The following is a 25,819-nucleotide window of genomic DNA, read 5'->3' as shown; positions in this document are numbered from 1 at the left end:
TTAAGAGTATTTCCGCAGGTTCAGAAGTGAACTGAAGAGTTGGTCTGAGGGTCCAATGTTTATACCTAGAGCCCCATTTGAAGTGGAAAAAAATATCTGGAATTTTCCCCCATAATAGTGTCTGGAAATGTCTGCCTCCGTGCTCGGATCCCAGTCTGTCTGCATACACAATAGGCTAGTGTCAAGGTCTTTGTGTGTGAGCTCAAGCAGTGTCTTTGAAGTGGAAGTGGGGCTGTGTACAGCTCTGTCCCCCATCCTGCCAACACGCAAGTTCTCTATTGTGTGTGTGTCTGGGAGGAATACTCAAAGACCACCTGCCAACTACACCTAGCCATGCGACCCAGGAAACAAGTTGCAGCACTAAATGGTGAGTACAAGAAAATGCCACCTTATTAAAAGTGACATTTTCAGAAGTGTGACTTAAAATCCAACTTTACCATTGAATAGGATTTTAAAATTACAATTCTCAAGACACCATATATGACATGTTTACCTGTCCCCAAGCAAAACATATCACTTATCAAATGTAATGAGGTAACCTAATTGTTAGACCCATCAGCCATAGGGTTGTCTTCCCTCCAAGGTTTTTGCTTTCCTCATTTTCGCTGTACTTAGGATTCTGCTCACTTTACCACTTCTAACCATGGACAAAGTGCATTTGCTCACTCCTTAAAACATGGTGGGATTGGTTTATCCTCAACTGGCATATTTAATTTACTTATCTGTCCCTAATAAAGTGGTACTGCATGTACTCAGGGCCTGTACGTTAAATGCTATTAGTGGGTCTGCAGCAGTTATTGTGCCACCCACTTAAGTAGCGGTTTGAGCATGTCTCAGGTCTGCCATTGCAGCCTGGGTGTGTGGGTTTTAAACTGCCATTTCGACCTGCCAAAATCAACCTTTTGCGAGGCCCAAACCTTCTCTTTTAATACATATGAGTCACCCGAAGGTAGGTCCTGGACAGCACAGAGGGCAGGGTGCAGTGTATTTAAAAAGTTGGACATGCATTTTCAAGTTTTACATGTCCTGGTAGTGAAAAACTCTGACATTTGTTTTTCACTACTGCAAGGCCTACATCTCCCGTAGGATAACATTGGACCTAACTGTATTACATTTAATAAGCTATAATTTTGAAATGGGAGCAGGTAGGCATTTCATGTTTGGTGTCTTTGGGATTGTTATGAAAAATCCTCTCTAATGGTAAAGTCGGATTTTAAATTACAATTTTGAAAATGCCCCTTTTAGAAAGTTGTGGTACAAAAGGGGGTGGTGATGGACGGAGCATCAGAACCAATCAAACACTCACACCCAGTCAACAGATCTGGGTTTGATCCATCACCGTTCTTTAGCCCACTCTGCCACCCCAGTTCAGACATGGCCATATGCAAATCAGTCTGACCCTGTGCCTCATGGGAACAGTCCAGCCCGAACTGCCAAGCCATGCCTTCCCTGGACCGGAAACAAGCTTCCTAGGACCGGTTTCTGGCATTTCAGCCGTCTTCAGCCAGGCTTGCTTGAATCCAGTGGCAAAGTTGGACATGCATTTTCAAGTTTTACATGTCCTGGTAGAGAAAAACTCTGACATTTGTTTTTCACTACTGCAAGGCCTACCTCTCCCGTAGGATAACATTGGACCTAACTGTATTACATTTAATAAGCTATAATTTTGAAATGGGAGCAGGTGGCATTTCATGTTTGGTGTCTTTGGGATTGTTATGAAAAATCCTCTCTAATGGTAAAGTCGGATTTTAAATTACAATTTTGAAAATGCCCCTTTTAGAAATGGGGTTATGGGGTGGTGGGACACATTGAGCACGTTTAATTTCTGGTTTCGATCGTAAACAAGGGTTAATAGAGGGTAAAACGATTGGGGTGTGCAGTTTAAATCACTTTATTGTTACATCATGTAGTATTTGTATTATTTGTATTATTTTATTTTCATCTTGATGGTTGAGACGTTTGCATTATCATTCTTTTCAGTGACCCCTGACGAAGGGCCCCTGTGGCCCGAAATGCATTGGGTGATAAGAAATAAATATCTCTGATGAGCCAACTTGTTGTGCATGATTCATTTCAACGTGTCGCTGTCGAAGGCCCGGAGGGCATGCAGGAGACATTTGAATATGTAAATACAATGGATCATGTTGGAATTGCGCTGTTCCCACCGTGATGGTGCAAGTATGGATGAACTGTGGATGAAGGTTTCGTGATTACAGCTTGGTTTACTTTTTTTAAAATATGAAGATTTTGGTAAACAGCAAAAAGAAGAAATATAGTTGTGTAAAATATGGAAATATTCCTGTCCCCGCAGTGCGACAGTTTGGAGCGCAAGCGCGCGTCCTTTTGGAAACTCTCTTTCAGACTAGTGATCACTGGGACAGATCACTGACTGCTCGCACGCATTAATTCACTAGAACTTCTCAATTCAGGACGACAATGATAAATTAAAAAGGGAAGGAGTGCATTCTTTAATCTTTTTCTTTTCCTTTTAGAAAGTTGGCATTTTCCTGCCCTAGCCATTTATTGCCTGTAACCTGCCACTGGGTCACATGACTGAGTAAAGCTTACACGTTTGCTTTGTGTATTCCTCCTAGACAGCCACACACAAGCAAAATTAAGTGTGCCTGGATGGACCATCACTGACAGGATAGGAGGACGGAGCTGGGGCAGCCCTACTTTCACTTAAATAGGCTGTACCCTGCCTCAACACAAAGCCAGTAGTTAGTCTGGAACCAGGGCAAAGAGGCAGGACACCTGTGCAGTTCAAAATGAATCCTCTAGAAGTTTCTCCCACTTCAAAACCTCAACTGGGTTTAAATATTTCACCTCAGACATCAACTCCTAAGTACACTTGTGGACCTGTGTATACTCTGTTAGCCAGGAAGAAGGGCTGCTGTGCTGCTGAAAGGACTGTCACTCTGCTGGACTGCTGCTTTCAAGAACTGCTGCTCTGCTGTGCTGATCTGTTGCCAGCTACCGTCTTGCCTGGGTGAGAAAGATTGGGCCTGCATCTGTTTTACCCAGGACCTCAAAGTGACTCTAAGGGCTGGTTGGCTGGCCTCCTGACTAAAGCCTCAAGGGAAGAAAGCTACAAAAACCTTGAAACCCGCATCTGGACTCTTCCCTCTATGAGGCTTAACCTGCCAAGTGGTGCCACCCCAGTCTTGGACCCTTGGAAGCGGACCTGAATGTGCCCTGCCAGTCAATTTGTGGCCTAGGAGAACTAATGTATCTCCTCTGCTGTGTGGTGCCTTCACCAGCACAACCCAAGCATCGCCTCTGCTGCAAGGGTTCTCCCAATGCAAGAGATCTGCATCAACTTCGCAGCCCACATCAGAACCGTGTAAAGCTTTCCCAATGCAGTCCCTCGCATCGCAAATCTCTTGTTGATGGTGTCTCAACAACAACGCAGATTCTTGCATTGCAGCTCTTCGGAACTGGTGTATCGCCTCAACTGCTCAACGCATCCTCAACGCCGGACGCCAAAAGGGGTGCTTTGTGCTTTTTGGCACTATTTTCACAGAAATCTCTAAACCTGTATATCTATGGTACTATGAATTGGATTTTGTCATTTTGGTCTTCTTTTATTTTAAAAAAATACTCTGTTTTTCCACTCTGGTGTGGGATCCTTTTTGAGCTGTGTCTTCACTGGGTTACTGTTTAATGTTACATAAATATATTACACATTGTCTCTGAGTTAAGTCTGAGTGGTCTGTGCCAAGCTACCCGAGGGTTGAGCACAGATTAATTTAGGGTTTGATAGTGACTTTACCCACCCTGACAAGAATTGTGTTTCCTGCTTGAACAGGGTTTCACCCCCCTCAACCAGTACCGGGGCATGTAAATCTTAAAAGTACATATCCAACTTTGAAAATACAATTCACCCGGCCCTATTGGCTGTTTGGGGCCTACCCTATATGATTATATGTATTGTAAAGTAAGTTGTATGTTTGGCATCGCACATTTCTTTTCAATGGCGCCTCGACACAACACAGATTTTTGCATCACAGCTCTTCAGAAATGGCGTATTGCCTCAACTGCCCTGTGCATCCTTGACGCCTGACTTTCTGCCACAAGCCCTCGTTAACAGGTCCCGAGATGACGATGCAGGACCTCGCATCGCAGCTTCCCAGCCCATCGGAACCGAAGCTTTGCCTCGGTTATGCAATACATCTTTGATGCAGGACCTCTTAATGCTCCACAACAAGGATTTAAGATACTCTTGGTCAGGGGGCCTAATTGGGTCCCTGTAGCTGTCCCACACTCCATCGCAGTTGGCCTGAACTTGTGACTTGGTCCCGGTCTGGCGAAACCAGATATCCACATGGGGTGCTTCGTGTTTTTTGCCACTATTTTCACTGAAATCTTTAAACCTGTATATCTCCTGTAACACAAATTGGATTTTTGTCATTTTGGTCTTCTTTTCTTTATAAAAAATACTCTATTTTTCCAATCTGGTGTGGGGTTCTTTTTGTGGTGTGTCTTCACTGTGTTAATGTTTGCAATGTTGCACAAATATTTTACACATTTTCTCTGCATCACAGTAGTGGAAAAGGAAATCGTGAGTTTTTCACTAGCGGGGCATGTAAAACTTAAAAGTCATATCCGAATTTGAAAGTACAATTCACCCTGCCAAATGGGCTGTTTGGGTCTACCTTATATGGTTATATGTATTATAAAGGAAGTTAAAAGCTTTGCAAAAGCTTTATTTATCCAAGTTGTAGTGACAGTTTAAAACTGCTCAGAGGCTGCAATGTCAGGCCTGGGACATGTTTTAAGGAGCTACATAAGTGGGTGTCAACTAACAATGGGTATACTACTTTACTAGGAACTTTGAATTAAATGAATTATGCTAGTCAGGTGTAAGCCAATTTTATATGTTTTAGGGAGTAAGCTAAAGCACTTTGGCACTGGTTGGCAGTGGTAAAGTGAACCTAAGATTCCTAAGGCCAACAAAAACAAATTCAGCAAAATAGGAGGGGAGATGCAGAATGTTTGGGGGACGACCGCCCAAAGACTGACAGATCAGACAGTTACACTCCACAGTTTCACTCTATGATAAAGCATTTATGATTATTGCATTCATATTGACACATTATACCCTCACACTGATCAGTCTCTTGATTACTTAGTGAAGAATATATTCACTTGTGACCTTGAAATGGTTAAAGAGTGTGTCAATCTCGCCAAGAGTCTTCAAACATGCGATTTATATGTTCCACACCTGCTTCAGCTATGTTTTCTTGCTCCGACTTGCTGGAGGAAGGGTTTGTCTCTGATACTCAAACATCTTGCATGATGACTCTCTAATCATGAAATTAACGAATAAATTGTTCGGCTAAATACGGTTTACATTGTTGTTACTGGTGAAGGTCATTCTGTTCTCATGATCTCAGTTTGGCACCTGCTGGGATTCTTTGTGACAACTTCTCCATGTGACTACTAATGGGAATGTATGTATGTATGTTAAGTTGTACATTTGAGCCTTGCCTGTAACTGTCAAGCTCGTCTGCACTGAGGATTTCAGGGAGACCCTGGTCAGCTGAGTGTGATTCTCAGCCTAATATCACTTTTTACCATTAAACACTTAGAGAGTCCAAGTTGCATGTAGGGAAATTTCTCTGACAGCTCTTAACTTCACAAGAATGTTTGCCATCTTCACTTCCTCAAATTATGAGGCACAGTTCTTACTTCTCTGCGGTTACAATAATAGCAATAGTGCTACATATATACAACACTTGCTCAAGAGTTGAGACAATTGACCTTCACATAACTGAGCTCATATCAGACTTCGCTGATAGGCAGTTCAACCCTCTTATCTTATCATTATTAATCATTACTCTTCCAGTATTGAATTCCTTTTTTTCTCTTGGAAAATGTAGGGAAAATAGGACTACAAGTCATTCTGACTACACACCAGTATTAATAGATTCTGCTATTAGTTGGGAAAGTAGTACCCATATTACTTAGTAGTAAATAGAAGAAAGGTATGTGTCCGCTGTAAATGTACGAATGCTATGTTATAGTCACAACACTACCAATAGTAGCATTATCACTTGTTTAAAATTGAGGGCGTGACTTGGCTGCTGAAAGAAACATGGGAGACGTGCGCTGAGAGAGCTCCTGAGCCCTGCAGTAATCTGCCAGATTCGTGGGGGGCCAAAGGACCCCACAACAATCTTTGTGGCTCACTGGAGCTAGCTGTCCCTGCTGGCTCTGTCCCCCAGCTCAGGTGGCAACAGAGGCGCTGCCAGAGGCCCTTCGATTGAAGGCCGCTTGGGGCCTAGTCCGTATATAGGTTCCTGGATCCTGAGATGGTGGGCCTGCCCCAGGGCTGGACGCACAAGGGGCCAAGGAACATGTGTGGCAGATTAGACTATGGCGGTGGGGATGCTCTCCTATTTTTCACTCAGCTTTCCTGACCGGACTGGGACACAAGCTCCGGCTGGATTGAATCACTGGTGACCGAAGCAGCAGCTGAGCATGGGGGAGAACTGCGGGGGCATGTGTGCTGTTCTGACGCACCGCAGTGGTGGGAAAATGCTGCACACCCCCAGCATTAAAGTGGGTTACTGCCTGGCGTAGGGTGAGAGAGCCACCCTCCTTCTGTACCGCAGTGGAAACTTGACGCCCTGTCTGCAGCGCACTGGAACTGGTACTGGAACTGGCACTGGAAAAGGTACTGGTACTGGAACTGGCACTGGGACTGGTAGTGACCTCCCAGGACAGACGTTGTACTGGTGAGCCTGGAAGATCTAATTCACTCCTGTCAAGGGTAGTGGGACTGACTCCAGGGACTTCCACAAGTGCTTGGACACTGGGAGACCTCTACAGGCCTTGAAGGTAGACGACTTCAGAGAAGGCAGCTTGTACCATTATTGACTAACCGCGCTGACCATGGGTGAGGCAGGCCTTCTGATCTCATGGTCGAATGGCCCCTTGCTGCTGGATCGCTGAAGCGGCTAGCCATGGCGCATCTCTCGGCTGTGACCCTGCCTGAGATAGCCGCATGGTCAGATGGAGGGTGATGCACACTGCACACAAAACTCCGCTCCCATCCAAACACTGTTGGCGACATGCTCCCCACCATCAACAAAAGGAACACAGTACACCACAATTGAATCTGCCCAGTCTTGCCCTGGTGAGGGTGCTGCATGTAAGCCAGACCTTAACCCTGCTGATAAGTTGGGCAAGATACTGGCAGCAAGAGCAGAGTCAAGAGAGGCCTCTGATGCCAAATTTGACTCTTTTACTAATGACATTGTGATCCTGTGGAATAACCAGCAGAAGAAAAGGTTATCACCAATACTCAGACTATCAAGGAGCTTTGGCCCACCTCTCAAAGTATTACTATAAAAGCTAAATTGATTCTTGAGCGCCTATAAGCTGTGGAGAGCAGGCTAGGGGATGCCGAGGGGGCGATCGCGCCATAATAATGCTCAGATCGTTGGCCTCCAGGAGGGTGCAGTGGGGACGGATCTGGTGGCCTTTATGGAGAGATGGCTATCGCGAGAAATTGCTCCCTCCATGCTCTCTCCTCAATTTGTTAATGAAAGGGCACATAGAGTACCTGCTCGGTGCCCTCCTCCTGTGGAACCACCTAGACCTTTGGTGGTTAGACTCTTGAATTACATAGGTCAGGTGTCATCCTAAGAGTGGCGTGTGAGGTGAAAACCCTTTACGTAGACAATGCAAAGGTGATATTTATTCCAGACTATACAATGATGGTCCAATGTCAGAGGGCATGCTTTTTGCAGTTCAAGAAGGAAACGTGGGATCTTGGGTTCAAGTACGCATTGATGTGCCAAGTTAAGTATCTCTGATGGCCAAAAGATGAGCAAACAACTCATTTTTTTGCACAACTGTAGGTGGCGTGGGATTGGGTGGAGGCTTTCAAGAAGCAGGTACCACCTTCACCAGCCACCTCGCAACTGGATCGCTTAACAAACACAATCCAAAGATTGCACTGTCAAACAGCACAATGTGGAACTCCCTCTTTGTCGCAGACCCAGATATAAACAAGCATTTGCAATGCAATAGGTTTCGCATTTATGAAAGTTTGAGCTATTGTCGTTGCATCTGTTAATGTATGTTAGATTCTTTTTTTCAGATAATATCCCAGCAGTAGCATAAGTAATAATAGAAAAACAAATGGAAATGTATGCTGAGCTGCAATTTATTTTTAAAAACTGCATTAAGTACCTTATGTGGCTAATAGAGAGGTCCCTTTACAAGTCCACAGGGACACCTAGTAACAGTCTGTGGTATTGCACCCTTTCCTTGCTTTGTGTATATTCTTTTATTACTTATGTTACTGCTGGGATACTTTTGAACAAAAACATCTAACAAACATTATTTGCAATGGCAATAGCTCTGCTGCCTAGAGCGCGAGTGCAGTATATAACATAAGGTTGTGGTAGCGTACTTATTTAGAGCAAAGAGAGTTAATAGTAGCAAATCACAAAACTTAATTTGTTCTGGTATAAATCCAAATATTTAATTTAGAAAAGAGGGATGGAATCCCAAATGCGATTGTATTCAAAGCATTAACATTTATAGGCAACGCTGTTGCTCAATATAATTTTAATACAGTATACTACAGTGCTCTTAGTGTGGAAGAGGAAAAACGAGAGAGGTAGGGGTTGAGTGGTAACGTGAAGGTAAGGGACAGGGAAAAGGTAATTGTGACATAAGTGCATCAACATTTCATGGTGTGATTCTTTTCCAGCTTCAGTGAGGTCAAATGTTCCAGATAATACACATAACTCAATTGGACAATTAATTATTCATAAATAATGTTGCTGGAGTTTGTGTGGTATGTGTTGTCGACGTTTCGACCCCTATTGGCAGAACTTTTTGTTGTCCTTGCAGTGGGGTCTTCTTCAGGACTGGGAAGAGCACCTGTGAAATAATTGGAGAATGTGGGTGTGAGTACATTCGGTCTGTAATTGTGTTTGCTACTAGATAAATAGGTTGGAAACTACCTACTATGTTTGGAACGACGGAAAGCCTCTGCCGTGTGTATAAGAGATGTGGGCTAGTTGAAGCTCCTACGGGAAGAGGGAAGAGGGAAAGAGGTCACATGTCTGCTGGTCAACTAATCCCAGCAGCAAGAGCGTTTGTGTCAGTGAGTGAGAGTCAAAAAGAGAGAGAAACAGTGATAAAATGTGGAACACAGAAATAGGTAGAGCTATTTTAAGAACTAAGGGCCATATTATCAAGGAACGGCGATAGCATTATCGCCGCTTTAGCTGCAGGAAACTGCCGCTAAAGCAGCAATAATGGGCTTGATAATATGCCCTTGTGAATTCCCATAGAATCCCAGGTTCACACCAGAACTTGGGCTTCTATGGGAATTCACAAGGGCATATTATCAAGCCCATTATCGCCGCTTTAGCGGCAGTTTCCTGCCTCCAAAGCGGCGATAATGTTATCGCCGTTCCTTGATATTATGGCCCTAAGTGAGAGGTAGTGTGAAGAGAAATGGTAAAATGAGAGAGAGAATAAGACAGATAAAGTGAGAGAACAAAGTGTTAGAGAAAGGTGGAGAGAAACAGAGAGAGAGATTGATGCTGTATAGATAGATTAATAATGAAGGATTTATAAATGTGAGATAGATTTTTGGAGAGAGATAAGCAGGTTATAAATATATATAGAGAGTAAAGTTAAGAGAGAAATAGAGGGAGTGATGTTATATATGTAAGTGTATATATGTGGGCATTTAATGCCCGCATTAATTGTCATTAACCAGAGCTAGGCATCTGCGTTTAAAAGGTCCCAAAATTTAAAAAAACTTTCGTTTACTCCTGCACATTCCATCAATAAGGCACAATCTGTTGCACCATGCCCACACCAAATAGGTCTGTGTATTGCACCTTTTACACTGGATTCAGGTAGAATTTGCAATAAAAAAGTCGCTGGACTAGGGAGCACGTTTTTAGCTGCTGTATTTGAGAGAGGTAAAAGAAGGTGTTTGTTGTTTGTAATTTGGAGAGTAAGAGAACATTTTCTTATTGTAAGAGAATATAATGTGGCTGAAAGAGGGGTTCTGGGCATTGAAGAGAAAGAATAGGTGTTTGAGAGAGATACTTTGTGCTTTAGAGCGAGAGAGAGAGAGAGAGGGTGATAGAAAGAAATGTGTGTGTATGTGAGAGGAAGAGAGAAAGAAACTGGGAATGTGGTTTGTGCGGTATGAAGATTTGCGAGAGGGTTATGTGTGTGTATGAGAGAGAGATTTAAAACCATAGAGGTAAGTGTGTGTGAGCGATAGAATGAAGAGAACTAATGGACTGTGTTTGTGAGATAAGTGTGTGTGTGTGTGTGTGTGCGCGTGCATAAACCAAAAAGAGTCACTGAGAGACATACTTTAGAGCTACAGTGCAGTTTTATGAGGGGAAGTTCTACCGTGAACAAGTGTATGTTTGTGTGCTAAGTGCATATAAAGGCCTCTGCGCAACTGTAGTGGTGTTGTATATAAACAAAAAAAAATATGAAGCCGAGCGTTAAGTAAAACAGTGTGTGTACAGCCACATACTTCACCAACCATTTGGATAGCTTCAAAGATTCAGAGGTTTAACATTTACTGACGTTAGAACACTAGCGTATATACCTGCAGGTTGCTATATGCATTTATATTTTAGGTGTACACACAAAGTGTACCTGGTGTGCTTTTTTCAACCATGCAACTGGTGCTCTGGTAAAGCGCTCTGACACTTTCGGGTCGAGTTTGCGCTATATAAAACTGCAAGAAAAAACATACGGCTAAGCAGATCTACAAACAGAGACTCCTTATCCTTACAGGGCTGCCTCCTTTTTATGCGAGGGCAAAGGGAAAGCAGCGAGTCCTGAAACAAGCATTTGCAACTGTTAACAATAGTATCACTGTTTTTGTAATGTAGTTTCCTGATGAAGAGACCAGATAAGATAATGTCATAAAAACACCATTCAAAAACGGTAGGTCATTGCAGTTAGAAAAAATACCTGGCAGCAGTGGGACTCGAACCAATGCCTTCGGAGAGACTGTGTTTTCAGCACAAACTATAGCTGATATGGGATAGATTAGATTGCCTCTGGCTGGGCCCAGTGGAGTGGCAGAACTATGTAATTCCTGCCATGTGTCCGTTCCCGTCTCGGCTGTTGAACGATGAGGACCGCTTCTCTGTGCTGGGGGATGTGGACCGGCGTGGATTGGCCCAAAGTATGCTTCGACACTGGGGGTCTGTCCCCTCCCTTGCACAGTATTCTGTGTGACCTGTGGGGCGGGAGGCCTCCACTCGACAAGAGACCTCTTGTCCCCTAGCTTTCTATGCCTGAAGAACTGCATTGGTATTGTGTTGCCTTCCCCACCCCCTTCCGTTGTTGGTTTGGTGGGTATTTTTTGTTTCTGTGGTTTTAGTTGACTGTCCCTCACACGACTAAACAATCCGTATTATTCGCTGACCTCTATCGCTTGACCCCTTGCAATGTCAGGGTGTTGCACTCGTTGCAAAAAAGTATGAGCTGCACGCAGCTTCACCCCGTTGGCAGACACATATTGCCTTACTGCAAGAAACACACCTGGCCTTGGGGGTGGTGTCCAGGCTGCAGGCCAAATAGAAGGGTCAGGTCACAGGTACGAGTTTATCAGCATAGGCCAGAGGGGTGGCAGTGTGGATCAGGGTCAGAGGCTCCTTCAGAACCGAGAAGGTTTGTTTGGCCCCTGAGAGATGCTATGTGTTAGTACATGGTCCCCTTAATTGGCACCTCTGCAATTTAGGGGTGATTTATGCCCCCCATACCAACCAACTGACATACTGCTCCCAATTGACAAACATTTCCTCAGTTTGCCCTGAGGCTCCCTTAGGTCATGGGGGGGGGGGGCATCAAGGCAGTCCTTGATGTGTATCTGGCCTGCTCAACAGCCTCCCTCCCTCAGTCCCCTGTCCTGCCTAATGCTGGCATGCTCCAACAGTGATTAAATCACTAGGGCTTGGAAGACACTTGGCGTGTCAATACTTGTTTTATTTACTGGTCCCACGTTCCATTCTCACTTGGACAGATTTGTGTCCTCTGCGCCGCTCCATTCTTCAGTGTCCTCTAGTCGATATCACTGTAGAGAAATATCAGATCACAAGCCTTTGGTAATGGCGATCACGCTGGGCGCTCCGCCTGCCCCCATCGTCGCATGAAGATTTACAGTTTCCATGCTGGATGACATAGTATTTCGTCAGACTCTACTTGATCACATTTCTTTACTCTTTCAAGACAACGCCGGTGACTGCTCCTCACCACTGATGGAAGGGGAGTCTTTTAAGGATGTTACGAGGGGACTTTTTCATTAAAGTGACCGTTGGAGGCCGTCGCGCCCTCTCAAGGGAATTAGTGATAGCTAAAGCTGCTTTTTTCAAGCTGGTGGAACTCCTCCGCTGCCATGACTGTGCTGCCTACTGAGCTGGCACCTATAATAAGGGAGATACATCTATCCGTCTACTGCCGAGACTCTGTCCCACTTCTCATCTCGCTTACTGAACGGGGGAAGTCCATACTTAGCTGGCTACCAACACTGCTTCCATGACCGTTATGAAGAGTTATAAGCGGATCTCCTGCTTATTTGACCTGTTTGTCACCTCCATCCTTCTTCCCTGTTTATCCCCAGAGCCCCATGTAAACCGAGATGCCTCCATAACTCCTCAGGAGATACTTTCAGTGCTGTGGGGTTTACCCGAGGTAAGGTTCCAGGCATAGTCGGCCTTACAGCAGAATTCTATGGACAATTTGCTCTAGCCCTGACGCCTAAACTGGTGGAACTATATGATGCCATCTACTCTGTTGGGGAGCTCCCTCCTACATTTAACACTGCACTCACCTCCACTATCCTTAAGCCACATAAAGAGCCAGCAGAGTTGGCATCTTATTGTCCGATCTAAATTAAATACAGAATATGTGATCTTGACTAAGCTACTAGCAGGTCTCTTGCTTCCTGCTATAATACATAAAGACAAAGCTGGCTTTGTATTGGGCTGTAATACCCCCATGACTTTTTGCCGATTGTGGCACATCAATAACAAATCAGCAGACCACTTTACCAATGCTGCGTGTATAGAGCCCTGGGCTCTCTTTCATGGGATTATATGCAGACTGCCGCAGCTATTTGGGATAGGGCCCTACTGGAGTAGATGGATTCATATCCTTTACACCCCCCTATGGCTCGGTTGAGAACTGAGAAATGCATTTCGGAATCGGATCTGTGGCCAGTGTGAAGAGGTGCACGCCAGTGTTGTCTCCCGCCTCCCTTACCTTTTGCTCTGGCCATGGACCCCTAGGCTGCACATCTACACGTACGAGGAACTACTTGGGGCATATCTGTACAGGGCTACCCACATGCTGCATCACTGTATACGAATTACCTCTTCCTGTTTCATTGACTATCGACCCAGCCGCAGTGGCACAGGTCCTATCTGGGTTTTCAACCCTATCCGGTCTCAAGGTGTATTGGGTCAAGTCCTGCGTCTTCCCTCTTTGCCCACTGCTAGAACATAGGATTCGGTTTGAAGTGGCTTTTTTCAGGTACCTAGGGATCTAAGTATACCATACCCCCACTGACCTACAAGGCGGGAACCTGGGCAGGGTGATACATGGGCTCTGAACACAGATCACGGTGCGGCTTTGGTGAACACGGTGGCATTACTCAGGCTCCTTTACAACGTCACTAACCTCACGCTCTTATTTCCAAGTTATCTCTTTAAACAACTTGAATCCTCCTTAGTGACATTGCTATCCAGAGCTGGACAATGCCGACTCTCACTCGCCACAATGAAACTCCCGGTATCGGAGGGAGGATTGGCCCTCTCGGACTCCAAACGATACTACTTAGCTGCGCAATTCCAGTGGGTGGCAGGGGGCTGCCTGCGCCCTCTCTTTACTAGGCGGGCCTCATAAATGGTAGACTTCCAGAACGGCCTAGTGAACAATTTTCTGGTCCTCCCATACCCGACTGGGTGCTCGGTCCAGGGGGCACCTTTGGATGGCAAGAGCCTGCTTAGCCAGGACAAATTATGTTACTGGCCCGGTGACACCATTTGCAGCAGCTTTTCCTTTGCTGGACCTACCGGCAGTGCCTGGGTGACTGCGTGTGGGATATCTTCGTCTGCGGCATAAGGCAGGTCTTTTTACTGTTGGAGACACGTTTCTTAATGGGGACATAATGGACTTTTAGACACTTTGACAGACAGTGATCTCCCGCTCTGACAATTTCTGATTTATCAGCGATTATTATGCTCCTTCTCCATGTCCTTTCACATCCGCCATCGGATGCCCAGGACACATGAGGTGTATCAAACACTACCCACAGCGGGTACCTGGGGGAAACTAGTGGGATGGATCTATGGATCTTTTCTACACCTGCTCGACAGCTCCCACCTACCTCTCTGTACTGCCTGGGAAGCTGAATTGGTCAGACCACTCCATGATAGGGAATTATTAACAGCCGTGGAAAATCTACAAAAGGCTGCTAAGGGGGCACATTTTAAATATATCCAATTTAATATTCTCAAAAGTTCCTACCTTATACTGGCTTGCATTTATAGGATATTTCCTGGTTCAACTTGCCCCCAGTGCTTGTTCTCGATGCAAGCCTCTCTCATATGCTGTGGGCATGCTCCTCGTTGCATACTTATCGGTCCCAGGTGATCCAGGTATTGTCGATTACGACTGGTCGGTCAGTCCAGGAGACCCCTGACGCTGTGCTCGTGGTTTTGTTTCCTCATCCTAAGCTGGTGCACCCTGCACTTCAATTCGTAGACCCTGCTTTGCTTTTAGCCAAACAAGCACTTACTTAGCATTGGAAACAGCCAATGGCCCCCACTTAGGCAGCTTTGGCACAAGCAGTCGTCTTGTGGAGGGGGGTGGGGCGAAAAGCATGCTTTTATATAGTGGGTAACTCTATGGAAATATTTCATAGCGCTGGCCTGGGGTATGTTACTGCGGAAGTTCAAGGAGCAGACTAAAGATGATATGCACCCACCATGCAACACTCCTGAGGTGCATACATTGACCTATAGATGTATGGGATACAGTGCTCTGCCTATAGGCTGATTGAGAGGTGACGCGCTGGGCGGAGGATCATTGTTAGAACCCTGTCTTCCATTGTGACTCGTGTGAACCACTGCCAGATTAATAAGATGACTGCTCCCTGTCCTGAACAATATTGATAGAACGGGGAGGGGGGAGGGGGGGGGGGAAGGAAGAGGGGGATGTTTTATGGTTGTTATTGGTTTCATTGTTTCTGTTGAAATAACTGAAAAAAACAGTACAGTAAGAATAATGCTTGAATATGTACTATCTTTTACGTTGTTTGACAGATGTAAAGTTGCTATGATGGCACTGTATCTTCCTCAGCATAACTCTGCGCAACTTTTAAATATGCATGTACTTCAATAAAAACATTATTTTTTTTAAAATCAATAGTTTAAAATTGTAATTATAGTGTTAGCACTATTGAGTAACACAAATTTTGTGGCAAAAATATAATTTACTAATTGTGTCCCTATCCTTGTAATGGTAAGTACAAAAATATTTTAACAAAATATTGCTTCGCACTAATACTATCAAAAAACATACAAAATATTGTTACTTAACATATATATAGATTGAAGTAGTAAATCGGAAATATTTTCATATATAGACCCAGTAGAAGGCAATCTGCCGTAACGGGTCGGTCCGTTCTGGTATGGAGCTTGAAATTGTGTAATGCCTTACATATGGAGAACATGAGGATAATGAAAACGAGAATAAAGAAATAAAGATCTTACCTGGACAAGTGTTGTTGTCAATTGGCTGCATGCCACTGCATGTGTTGCTGGTGAGCAGAACACCCAAGGGAACATATATATATACATATATGTATAAAACATTAATCTAATTTTAATTAAACAAATCTCACTAATATTTAATTACCTACTGGCGGTCGCCAGTAGGTAGTTATAGTTAGGACCACGTTTCCATAGGAAATCCGCAACATTCTATTTTGAATAACTTTGGCGCCGGTCGACGAATCCTCGCGAATTTCTCAAAATAGGTGGGGCGCTACGCTCCGCTCCTACCCTGAAAGTCTTGGGGGGATTCGTCAAGCGGGGGCTGAGATAAAAAGGGGGGTCCCAAAACGCGTTTTTCCCATGCATTTTTCCATAGGACCTTTAGACAGGGCTACAGCCCGAACGGCTGAACAGAATTACTAGAAATTTGGCAGAGAGGTAGTCCTCAGGTCAAGGAAGTGCCTTTTGTAGGTTTGGTGTAAATCTGTTCAGTAGATTCTGAGAAAATAGCCTTTAAATCAATATATATATCTGAGCCAGCTTACGGTACGCTTACGGTGCGCTTACCGTACGCGTACGGTGGCGTGCGCGAGCGCGATTCTGATTGGCTCTTAGATCTTAGTAAACATTCGAATCGGCCGAAACCAGGAAGCGGCGGCCGCCATTTCGTGTGTTTCACTCAGAAAAAAAAGAGTGATAACAAGAAAAGGGGGCAAGGAGGAGAGTTACAGACCCCCTTACATTTGTGAGGGGGTCAAAGAAGGACAGAAAAGTACAAAGAAAACATTTATTGATTTTAAAAAAAATCACGGGGTACGCGTACGGTAAGCGTACGGTAACAAAAAAAAAAATAAAAGAAATGAAATGCAGATTTAAGAGTTTAGATATTAGGGGGCTCTAAAAAGAGCCGTTGTGTTTATGAAGTTATTTTTTAGTGGTACCTACAAGTAAGTACCGATGCAGAGTCTAAGGTTCAAGAGGAAGACTCTGTTCCCTTCATCATTGAAGTGCACACCATCTCCTCTATAAATGTCTTGCATGTCGTAACGCAAGTTGTTGTGGTAAATGGAACCCATACTATAGTCACGGAGGAAAGCAGAAACAGATTTGTTGACGTGCTTTCTTGCTTTGTCAATCTGCGGACAGAATTGATTGGACCAGTTCCATTTTTGCCTTTGGCATATGTTGGAAAACACAAAGGCAGTTTTAGGGAAAAGTGAAAACAGTTGTGCAAAGGTGTCCTTCATAAGCATTTCCAGACCGACCCCAGTCAAAGTGCCTAGGTCATTGCCACCACAGTGCACTATTATGAGGTCAGGGTGTTGGATTTGCATGAAGGATTTCACCAATGGCATCAATTGGTGCCACTTTAACCCTCTCTGACCAATCCATTTAATGTCTACATTTGGCAAAGCAAGGTCTCTCACAATACCTGTTTTCTCTGCAAACTTTTCACTCCAGAAGACATAGCTGTGTCCTACAATCTACACTGTGAACATCTTCAAAGGAGATCTGGATGCACTCAGGAGGTGTAATTCAGTAGAATGGTAAAAAGAAATGAAAGACAGTTTGGAAATGGAGGCATACATATTTTTTTCATAAAAAAAAGAACTGATTGGCTGTTTCATACCATTCTACACTAAAAACTAGGCTGTATGTGTAAATTTATAGAAGCATGTTTTGTATTGGTACAGAAAAATGTGTTACCAAAGAACAGTACAATGGATTTGCTGTAAGGTTTGAAAAGTCAAGCACTCTTGCTCTGTGGAATTGAAACATTGTGTGGTGAACTTCTGACCTAACTCCACACAGCAGAGTTCCATGAGCTGTTGCTATGGTAGCAGGCAGAAGTCAAGTTGGGGGAAGGGTACTAGGCAGAAGTCAAGTTGGGGGAAGGGTACTTTTGGAAAAGGGTTGGTTTTCAACCAATAGAAATGTGTGATTACATTTGAAAAAAAGGGGGAAGCACTGAGATTTGAAACTTACATGTATATGTGTGGAAAAATAGAGGGAAACTTTGCCATTATCTGGTTCTGCTGAGAGGAGAGAGGTGTAGAGAACAGAGATCCTGGCTCTGATAATCTGCTGTTTGAGTGCCACATTTCTTTCACAACTAACTAATTTTAAAGGTGAGTTTAGAGTTTGATAGGAGATGTATATGGTAAATTAAGAAATGAATAATAGAAATGTAATTCTTTTTGTTGAAGTTGTGTTTATTATTTTCTGTTTTGGGAGAAATTTAAATGTGAGGAACATGTAAAATAATATGGACTATGTTTTCACAATAAATTAAGGTGTACTGGTATAAAAAAAGAATAGTTTAAGGGTTTGAGGTTGGACTCAGTAATGCAAATACATTCAGCATCACTAAGGCTGGTTGCCCCTTGCTGGAGTGTAGGCAGTCACCCAGGTTACACATGGTGGTGGTCTGAAAAAGCAGTCTGGACATGGGCTTTTTAAAAAATCTGAAAAGTGGATTCATAATGTGTCAGTCTGTAAAAGTGATTAACACTTGCCAAAAAAAAGAGCAGTAAGTGTGCTTTCAAATTGGCAAAGAAATTTCGTTTTGTGACTAATGTGAAAACATGACTCTGTGTGCAAATAGGAATTACAGGCAGAGATTTATTGCGTTTTGCTCTGGTGATTTCACAGTTGCATTAGTAGGAAAAAGGGGGAGCGATTTTTTGGTGCAGAAGCTGACTCTTAGCACACACCCAGCTGCTTTCCATGTAGAATCATGCACAGTATTTACAAGCGAGTGGGGTTTGAGGTTTCAGTCTGTAATGCAAATACATTCAGCATCACTAAGGCTGGTTGCCCTTGCTGGAGTGTAGGCAGTCACCCAGGATACACATGGTGGTGGTCTGAAAAAGCAGTCTGGACATGGGCTTTTTAAAAAATCTGAAAAGTGGATTCATAATGTGTCAGTCTGTAAAAGTGATTATCACTTGCCAAAAAAAAAGAGCAGTAAGTGTGCTTTCAAATTGGCAAAGAAATTTCGTTTTGTGACTAATGTGAAAACATGACTCTGTGTGCAAATAGGAATTACAGGCAGAGATTTATTGCGTTTTGCTCTGGTGATTTCACAGTTGCATTAGTAGGAAAAAGGGGGAGCGATTTTTTGGTGCAGAAGCAGACTCTTAGCACACACCCAGCTGCTTTCCATGTAGAATCATGCACAGTATTTACAAGCGAGCGGGGTTTGAGGTTTCAGTCTGTAATGCAAATACATTCAGCATCACTAAGGCTGGTTGCCCTTGCTGGAGTGTAGGCAGTCACCCAGGATACACATGGTGGTGGTCTGAAAAAGCAGTCTGGACATGGGCTTTTTAAAAAATCTGAAAAGTGGATTCATAATGTGTCAGTCTGTAAAAGTGATTATCACTTGCCAAAAAAAAAGAGCAGTAAGTGTGCTTTCAAATTGGCAAAGAAATTTCGTTTTGTGACTAATATGAAAACATGACTCTGTGTCCAAATAGGAATTACAGGCAGAGATTTATTGCGTATTGCTCTGGTGATTTCACAGTTGCATTAGATGGAAAGGGGGAGCCATTTTTTGGTGGAGAAGCTGAATGTTACATTTTATCTGGAAAGTGTGCAAGAGCAGATAATAGTAAATCAGGGAAAAAGATTCTGTTCTGAGTTGAGTCTCCTTTTTCAAAAGCTGAGTAATGATAAAACTCAAATAGAAAGTGCTACTGAAATTAGAAAACTTTTAGATGTATGTTCAGGACGAACACAGTTTTCTCAAAATGAACAGCAAGACGCACACGAATTTTTGATGTTTTTTCTTCAGGTACTGGAAGAAGAAGAAGTTGCAATTGATAATTTATTTGGTCTCTCTTATAAATGGGAACATAGTTGTGAAAACTGTTATAATATATGTGGCTCTAATGTTGATAATGAAAGGTTTATTTATTTGACATTGCCAGAGAGTAAAACAGTCACTTTTGCTAAATTAGTTAAAGATGCTAATCATAGCATGCAATGCGGTGAGTGTCAATCTGACATGTTTTCAACGTTAATTTTAAAGGAATACGGACAGTATGTAATTTTAATGATGCAACGATGTAGAGCTGATGGTTCAAAATTGGATACTTTAATAAAGAAGTTTACAGGACAGCAATTATCAATTTCAGGAAAAACTTTTGTAACTGTTGCAATAATTTTCCATGAAGGACCTACTGTAACTTCTGGACATTACACAGTTTATCTTAAATGTGAAAAAGGCTGGACACTGTGTAATGATTCCCAATTGGTTTTTAAGCAACGTTTGCCTTTTGATTTAGCAAATTCCTATCTAATCTTCCTGAAACCTAAATTTTAGAGAGACTTGGCAAGATCTGGACAAAACAATTTTACCATTTTATTGGATTACCATTGGAATTTTCAAAAATAAAGATTTTTTAAATTATCATTTGGCCTAATGGAAAGATAACCAATTGTAATGTGGACTTTTTTAATTTTTAATGAAACTTTTGAAAACCAAAAATTTAGAGAAAATCGGTAACATCTGCACAATTTAAATTTTGGAATGTTATTGGAGTGCCATTGGAAATTTTTTCAAAAAAGATTTTTTAAATTACTATTTGGCCATGCGGAAAGGTAACCAATTCTATTGTGGACTTAATAAATTATTAATAAATCTTTCGGGAACCAATATGTTACAGAGAATCGGTGAGATCTGTACAAATTAAACTTTAGAATTTTATTGGATTACCATTGGAAATTTAATCAAAAAAGAATTTTAAAATTACTATTTGGCCTAAAGGAAATGGAACCAGATGTATTGTGGAGTTATTTGAGATATAATATTGTGATTATACTTCTGAAACAAAAATATCAGACGGTATTTTAAAGAAATAAGTATTGATATTAGATGATATTTTTTAGAATATTATGCATTTCTATATTGTTAAGTTTAAGTAAAAAGAGATTCTGGGCTTTTTTAATACAATCTTTGAGATTGTTATTTTTTCTTTGCCCGCTGTTAAATGATGAATGCAATTGCTTTCACAATTTATAGTGAAATGCAATATATTCTGAAAACAGCAAAAATAAGGCAAAAATTATTTTTTGATAAATATGTAAATATGTGTACTGTATTATAAAATGTTTTAAAAAATATTAATACTTTTTTCTTTTTTTTCAGATTGATATAGAAAATTTTCAAAACCTAGAACCATTTTTAAAGCAATTTTTAAAAAAAACAAATGAATAAATATTTTTTGGAGCGGGTATGGTAAGTCAATAGTATCATGGTTCCTTTTTTTCTACTTCTCTACAATCACATTTTCAGTTTTTAATTGTAGTCTCTCAAGGACCTTGTAATGTGATAATTGATTTTTAGTGTTTTTAAAAAAAAAAAAAAAAATTACGCGCACCGTACGGTAAAAAAAAAATAAAAAAAGTTTTTAAAAACATATATAAAAAAAAGATGAAAGATAAGGTTGGCTCTTAAAAGAGCCGTTGTGTTCATGCAGGGACAGAGGAAAGAAAGATTGGGAAAATTAGTCTCTGCGACAAGTGTGCTGATCTATTTTGTTGTTCACTAGGGAAACACTGGTCTCCCTATGACAAATTAGATCATGACAAGAGGCGCATCGAATATCAACCCTCAGAAATCGAGGGTTAATTTCCAGAGGGCCAGCAAAAGGAGATGCTCCCCCCACAGATGAAGGGCTCACCTGACCTGCAGAAGAAGGACTCGGCTCTGCAGATGCTGGTCCAGGCTGAGCTGCTGTGGATGTGCTTGGTTGATTTACTGAAGGGTTACCTTCAGTAAGTCGAGCATGTGTCCTTCTGTGTACATCCTTGAGGTGTCTCATCATGGTGTGATCCCCAAAGGAATACTTCCTGTCAGGATTACCTCTTGAAAGTACACGCTTACACAGCTTACAAGTTACTAAGGGTGCATTTACCTTTTGCTGGCCTTCAGGAAAAGTAAAATAATCCCATACATAAGAGGTCTTTTGTTTCCTCGCTCTCTGCCTCAAGGTAGTGCTGCTAGTGCTAGCCTCACTCTCAGAAGGGCTCTGCTGTTCTGCCATCGTATCACAAAGACAACCCAGCTCCTTCTCCTAAGGGATCACAAGCAGAAATGAGGGGAATGGGTGTGGTGTAGGAGAGTTCTAGAACTGAAAGTAGTTTCAACCAATCAAAAGTTGTGTTTCATGATCACATGACCTACCGTACGCTTACGGTACGCTTACGGCAAAAGTACGCATGCGCGTAAAAAAGACACGCGCTTGCGCGCATGCGCATAACAGTCACCCCCCGACACTTCCGCGTAACGTGCGCGTGTAGCGTACACGCGTACGCGTCCCACGCGGAGTACGCGCGGCTACGCAAATTGCGTAACTATACGCAAACAGCGTAGATAAATTACGGACATTGCGTAAACCGTACGCTTACCGTAAGCTTACGGTACGCGTACTAAAAAAAAAAAAAAAAAAGGAAAAAATGTATTGCTAATAAATTTTACCTGTTTATTTTATAAAATATATTAAAAAAAACATATTATAGAATTTTAAAAATTTAACCATAGTCTTTAAAAAAGGATAGAAAATTAAAATAAAAATATGTTTAAAAAAATAGAAGAAAAAAAAAATAATTAGCATTTAAAAAACCTTGCAAATTCACTGAAAAAACCATGGGTTTCACACACGTTATAGTTCGGAATTAGCATTTAAAAAACCTTGCTAATTCACTGAAAAAACCATGGGTTTCACACACGTTATAGTAAGGAATTAGCATTTAAAAAACCTTAGAAATTCAATGAAAAAACCAAAGGTTTCACACATGTTATAGTTAGCTGGACATTTCACTCGTAAAAAACCAATGAAATTCCCCCGTTATAGTTAGTTCAGCTAACTATAACTCGCGCGCCCGCAATGCACTGCTGATGACGTCACATATTACATCACTCATGACATGGTCAGTGACATCACTCATGACATCACTGATGACATCTCAAATGACATCACTGATGACATCACTGATGACATCATCCTTGTGATAGAGTGGCAGACCTCCTCTTCCTCTAATATAACCTTTGATACACACATTCAAAAATAGAAATTAAAATTTTAAAAACAATGGACATACCAATACCAGTTACAACAACCAATACAGTAATTCTAAGATCCACATACACATCCACTCATTCACCAACAGTCCTATACAGTCACTCATACATGTACTCACTCATCATATGTACTCATACACCTATACATCCTGTTACACAATGCACTCATCCATAGAGGTACTCACACACATAGTCACTCATGCTAAAAAAGAATCAAACATACATTTACTTGCATATACAGTTATACACACACCACCACACTTGCTTCTACGGAAACTTACACATACTTAGTCTTTTAAACAATCACTTATAGAAACACATACTTATTCATACAGGAACTCTTTCAATCTCTCACTCTCACATATACTCGCTTATATACACCAATAGTCACATATACTAGTTTAAAACATATGTAGTTACTCATAAAGACACTATTAAGACAGTCATTCACTCACTAACACACCCATACACTCACTCATCCACCCATAGTGTCTTGCACACATGCTGTCTTCAACACATACAAAGAGTGAGTCAATCATTCATGCACCTATGCACTACGTAATACCCCCACCGAACCATGCAGACACTCAGACTGATACTCATAAAACCAACTAATAACCTATATAGACACCCATGTAGCTACTCACCAACCCATGCAGCCACTTATACACAAAGTGAGAGACTGATACAGATATTTACATATTTAAACATTACTCACTAAGCCATGTATTCACTATGATACACTTAATCAGTCAGTTACACAATCAATTTTTCAAAAACAAATCATCCATTTAGACACTTATATACCCATTTATTCTTCCATCGACCTTGAGATATACATATATAAAACATATTTAATTTTCAGAAACACACACATTCACTGGATGATGTCATCAGTGATGTCATCAGTAATGTCATTTGAGATGTCATCAGTGATGTCATGAGTGATGTCACTGACCATGTCATGAGTGATGTAATATGTGACGTCATCAGCAGTGCATTGCGGGCGCGCGAGTTATAGTTAGCTGAACTAACTATAACGGGGGAATTTCATTGGTTTTTTACGAGTGAAATGTCCAGCTAACTATAACATGTGTGAAACCTTTGGTTTTTTCATTGAATTTCTAAGGTTTTTTAAATGCTAATTCCTAACTATAACGTGTGTGAAACCCATGGTTTTTTCAGTGAATACTATATATAAGTATATACTTATATAAACACACACACACATATATATCTATATATTTAATTCTTAACATTTACTACTATAAAAAGCACATCACAGACCTCCGTCACTTGGGACTGGAGGTTACAGGGATACTGTTGCGTGTTTGTGATTTTTATTTTGCTCCGGTCCACGCCAGCAGGTCATATTGAAGGAACGTGAGGAACTGCGGCTGTCCACACCCACCGCAGGGGGCCATTCCAACGGGCGGTCCTTTAGTGCCATTTGGGCACAAATGCCACCCTACTGGCCAAGGGTTGGACTCAGGAAGGATTCCTTCACCTTGGCGCGCTAGGCGCGTCACTTCCAGCAGACAGAGGTCAGGGGTGGGTACTTATACCTCCCTCCCACCTCTCTGGCGTCCTCTTTGCGCCAGACACGCCATCTGTGTGGCTGCCCTTGATGCTGAGCAGACGTGTCCCCGAGCTGCTAAAGTTGCGGTGAGTGCATACCCGCCCCCTCCTCGCCCGGTCTCCTCATCGGGGGCTGGATCGAGGCAGGGCGGCCTGGCCACGCTGTGGTCCGCCTTGGAGGGTGTTGGGGACAACTCTCAGTGAGCTCTGGCGGTGGCACCATAGAGGCTCCCTCCCTTGTTGGATACGGGGAGAGGCCAGTATGCCTTTTGGTGCCAGACACACCGTCAGAAGTGTCGCTGGTTGGTGGCGCAGCTCCCCCAGTCTGGTGTTGGGCATATTGAGAGGAGAGTGGCCAGGCGGTCCAAGCCGTGGCGTTAAGGCTCCAGTCTCCCTGGAAGCGTGAGGTTCAATCCCAATGCTGTCAATGATTCTGAGGCTGGCTCTTTGTGCCAAGATGCGGCCGGGGCCTTCAGGCGGAGCGGGGTGCCCTGGGGGTCAACAGCCTTTCTGCACGGCATCCTAACCCCCCTCCCCCTCCTATGCTTTCACGTTGCCTGTGAGGGCAGGGGGGTGCGACTGTGTGAACAGTGACCGCGGGGGCGCGGGGAGGGACCTACGCTGGTACCCGGGCCCTCCCCCCGTGTGAAGGGAGCCAGGCAGCCACCGCCCCAGGTTAAGGCCAAGGTGGATCAGTGGGCTAATGCACCACGCAGAGGTGCATTCTGAAAGTTGTTGGACCAATGTAGGCAAGTGTGTGCGGACTTTCATCCTTGCACACTGGTGCGGCATCGGAAACTGCAGGGGTGCACGATGTCGCAGCTCCCGGGAGGCGAGCCACCAGGTGTGGGGAGAGTGCCACCAGAGTACCAGGAACCTCCCTGGCACGACAAGGACAGGCAGCCTCCACCCCAGCTGTGGCACGCTGGGGCAGCATTGTTATGTGCGGGTGTGCGCGAAGCCGCAGCCCCTGGTCAGTGAGCCCTCAGGTGCGGGGAGGGTGCCATAAGTGCACTCGGGCCCACCCGGCGCGACGGAGCCAGGCAGCCTCCGCCTCAGCACGCTGGGGCAGCGACATGAGGTGCGGGGGTACCGCGACACTGCAGGCCCCGTCAGCGAACGGCAGTCGTGACGGCATGGGGCAGGGGCCCACGCGAGCACCAGTGGTGCTCCATGTGGTTCCAGGCTGGTCAGGTCTGGAGACAAAGGTGGGACACAACAGAGAAGTCTACCTTCTCCTTTTCCCCCTATTAAGGTGTTGGTTTCTAGGCATGTGGGAGCTGTACCACACCCGTCAGTGGGCTCTAAACATAACATGGCTCTTGGTTGTGGCGCTGCGATGGTAGTATTCTGCTGTCCTCTA

General features: G+C 43.2%; 1 protein-coding gene across 2 annotated transcripts in view; it reads right to left on the bottom strand.

The window, feature by feature from the left end:
* LOC146809539 (galactoside alpha-(1,2)-fucosyltransferase 2-like) overlaps positions 1-25,819 on the bottom strand; it is a 423,459-nt gene that overhangs the window by 395,865 nt on the left and 1,775 nt on the right. The gene's annotated exons all lie outside the window — the stretch shown is intronic.

Source organism: Triturus cristatus, chromosome 7 (genome assembly GCF_964204655.1).
Source record: "Triturus cristatus chromosome 7, aTriCri1.1, whole genome shotgun sequence".
Lineage (NCBI taxonomy): Eukaryota > Metazoa > Chordata > Amphibia > Caudata > Salamandridae > Triturus > Triturus cristatus.
Note: the sequence above shows the minus strand (reverse complement) of the source record. Positions and strands in the feature narration are given on the sequence as shown.